The sequence below is a fragment of the Priapulus caudatus genome, unplaced genomic scaffold (assembly GCF_000485595.1).
Source record: "Priapulus caudatus unplaced genomic scaffold, Priapulus_caudatus-5.0.1 Scaffold41, whole genome shotgun sequence".
NCBI lineage: Eukaryota > Metazoa > Priapulida > Priapulimorpha > Priapulimorphida > Priapulidae > Priapulus > Priapulus caudatus.
The window spans coordinates 487,415-491,209 of record NW_014577102.1 but is presented as its reverse complement, the minus strand read 5'-3'; the positions used below and the strand labels follow the sequence as shown (position 1 = coordinate 491,209).

Here is a 3,795-nt window from a genome sequence, read left to right as displayed (position 1 = left end):
CACGAGAGAACTGAGACAGTGAGAGGGTGAGACACGAGAGAACTGAGATGGTGAAATGGCAAAACATGTGAGAGCTGAGACGCTGATACAGCATATATATATATAATATTTATGTTATATTATACCGTGTTGATATTATAAAATATGTCTATGTTTATATTTATTTAATAAACATAGTAAACAGTAAACATGGACCATTGGCAACTAATGAAAATATCAGTAGTGGTGCAATTTACTATTACCCGGATGTTTTGCTTGACATAAGTAATCTAATCCATGAGGGAAATTGTAATACTGATTGTTGATAAACCAATCTATAGGAATAAACCTACAGAAACAATACATGAACTTCTATTTCAATTAAAGTTCTGTTCTATACTTTAGTACCTGCGCTTCAACACATCGAACACATCCTATCATGAGCATATTTACATAATTAACGATAACGAGACCCTTGACCCTACATAACACTTACCTGTAACTTTTACATCAGAAGTTGATAATAGGGGATTCCCTATTTACTTCTGATTTACATGCATGATAATGAGGGGCTATCATAAGGAAGGCATAACATTCACCTGTTGTTGTCGTGACATCACCTAGCTTCCCCCCCCCACAAGTGGCCAGCTGCTACAGTAGCAGCAGCTAACAGTGTATTGACCCCCCTCAACTCTTTACCTGCATTCATGAAAAATATAACAATGTGCAGCAGCACCCATGCAGGCCGGAACAGGATTGCAAAGAACTTTTTTTACCAGGCAGCAACTCCTGGCCGCCAGAGAAAAAGGTGGGCCGCAAATTAAATCTACTCGCTGAGGCATGATAATTGGTGTTTTTACTGTTGGTTTATTAGAAGGTTTATTAGTAATTTCTTCACAGCAACTATTTGTTGCCGACACATTGAAAGCAGGCAGCAAACTGACCCTATAAGCAGCAAAACGGCTGCTTGTGGCCCTTAGTTTCTAACCCCGCAGGCAGACTAATCTATAATGCTTGCTTTTAATACGGTTACTTAGGTATATCTGGCAGTAGTAGTATTAAAACCGACCCTTGTAGGCAGTGAACCAACCCTTGTAGGCAGTGAACCAACCCTTGTAGGCAGCAAACTGACCCTTGTAGGCAGCAAAACGGACCCTTGTAGGCAGAAAACTGACCCTTGTAGGCAGCAAACTGACCCTTGTAGGCAGCAAAACTGACCCTTGTAGGCAGCAAACTGACCCTTGTAGGCAGCAAAACTGCTCCTTGTTGCCCTTAGATTCTAACAGAGCAAGCAGACACCTCGCGCTGTACCTGTACAGTCCTGAATCGCTGGGAGACATGTCTTCACCGGCTCCTAAATCTTCGAATCCGTTGTCATAGAGATCGGGATGCAGGGCCGAGGTGAACTCCTCTGCAATGACAGAGGCAGAGGAAAGATGGTTAAAGCTGTGCATGGCTACCTATGCTGGCATTACTTCACATTACCACCTAATTATATTATCTCCTGTGAAGATGATATGAATTCAATTATTGTGTTCCAACATGCACGAGTGTGTGCGTGCGTGCGCGTGCACGCGTGCGTGCGTGCGTGTGTGTCCGCGCTGTATGCGTGTGTATGTATGTGCTGTATGCGTATGTATGTGCGTATGTATGTGCTGGACAAAAAAACTAGTAAAATCTCTTGTGCGTATTTAGCTTTCTCCAGCGAGTTATTTGTCCACAACCCCCACTACCCCACCCACGTTCATTTTTCTCGGCTCTATCGTCAACAAGCCCACTAGTGAAGCTCTGGCTTCACCATTTTTTTACATATGCAGGAATGCGCGCGGAATGCAGATTGCGCGCCTGTTTACTAATAAAATAAAGCTAAGTGAAAACTAAGTGCAGTTGTGTTTTATTCGGCCCGGGCGCGAAATTTTTTTTCACACTTGAGTTCCGGACCGCAGCCAATCAGCGCACTCGATTCACTCGACTTCCTCAAAGCAACAATGTGAAATGAATACCCACTATACCTAACTCTAAGGTCCCTATCTATATACAGAGAGTTGCGCCATTACGAGTCGGAAAAAATCGGTCACGTGGTCGCTGGACGACATGTTGTTTCCAAATGGATACACACGGCTATGGCCGTAAGAAAGTGTACAATTAAATTATCATATGGCGCGAACGATTTGAGTTACATTTCTATAAATCTAGATACACATAGACACATGTCTTAGCTATAATCTTTAATTTGAGTGGATATGGTTTCAGCTTGTCACCAGGTTGCAGCAGCTGTCAACAGCAGTAATACTGTATGTACNATCAGGACGTCGGCCGGACGAGTCTTATTACCAGTCCGCCGTGTCGCGGTGGCGTGCTGTGCGTGGTGCAGTGCGTCGCGTGCGGGTGCACATAACCGGTGCTGTGCTCCCGTGAAATAACAGCTAATTTAATTAACGCTTATCGGGGGTCAATTAAACTCGACAACTAACATGGATATTATTTCTAAGACCGTTCTATTATTATGCATTTGCGAATTCTGAGAAACGTAAACCTCATAACAAGATCTCGCGGAAGATATGATAGGGTCAAATACACTTTTTTAAACCCTACTAGCATGCCTGGCGTGCGTGATCATCAAGGTACACGCACGCACGACAACTGAAGGTTAGACTTGCCGGCACGCACGCACGTACACACACGCACGCACTGGTGCCCCGCCCCAGCGTGTTAATCCTTCACGTGTGCCGCTGATAAACACCTCGTAAGAGTGACTCTGAGCGAGTCTTCTTCTTCTTCTCTGGTCACTACACTACAGTCGGCCTAGCCACTGCTGCCCACAGGACCTGGCACGGTGGTTGAAAACCTCAAGTGTGTTCCCGAGTGAATTTACTCACTCGTGCTTTCGTCTGAGTGAGTGTAGGAGGAGGTGTCACGGCTAACACACGGTGAACCAACACTGTACCCATCGTCCTACTCGTCACTAAACAGTAACATGCCTCGCACGCACAAGACGTCAATGACGAATTACCACACACACACACACGCGCGCGCGTACACGCACGCACGCACGCCCGTGGTTATACGGTATGAAGAGTGTCCGCAGTCTCCGCCCAGTGCGTCAAGCTTAGGAGACGCGTCAGAGAATGGCGGAGGCGGCAGCAGCAGCAGCGGCAGCGTTGTTACCGACCGATCTAGGTACGTACGTACGTACGTGCATGCCGAGACGCAAGGTTTCACACCGCTGCACGCGCGAGTGAGTGAGTGAGTGAGTGAGTGTCTCATGCTCATTGATTACCTGAATCATAGGCAGCCGCCAGCATGTTAAACGTGCGAGCATAATACGGGCTGGCAGGCAGGAGGGTAGGGAGGCAGGAGGGTAGGGATATAGGCAGGCCGGCAGGCAGAGAGGTAGGCTGGCAGGCAAGAGGGTAGGAGGTAGGCACTAGGCAGGCAGGCAGGCAGAGAGGTAGGCTGGCAGGCAGGAGGGTATAGGGAGGTAGGCAGGCAAGCAGGCAGAAAGGTAGGCAGGCAAGTAGGAGGGTAGGGAGATAGGCAGGCAGGCAGGCAGGCAGGCAGGCAGGCAGGCAGGCAGAGGTAGGCAGGCAAGCAGGAGGGTAGGGGGGTAGGCAGGCAAGCAGGAGGGCAGGGAGGCAGGCAGGCAGGCAGAGAGGTAGGCAGGCAAGCAGGAGGGTAGGGAGGCAGGCAGGCAGGCAGGCAGGCAGAGAGGTAGGCAGGCAAGCAGGAGGGTAGGGAGGTAGGCAGGCAGGCAGGCAGGCAGAGAGGTAGGCAGGCAAGCAGGAGGGTAGCGACGCAGGCAGGCAGGCAGGCAGG

General features: G+C 48.6%; 1 protein-coding gene across 1 annotated transcript in view; it reads right to left on the bottom strand.

The window, feature by feature from the left end:
- Nucleotides 1-3,795, bottom strand: part of LOC106820260 (proteoglycan 4-like) — a 51,895-nt gene that overhangs the window by 39,446 nt on the left and 8,654 nt on the right. The window lies entirely within an intron of this gene.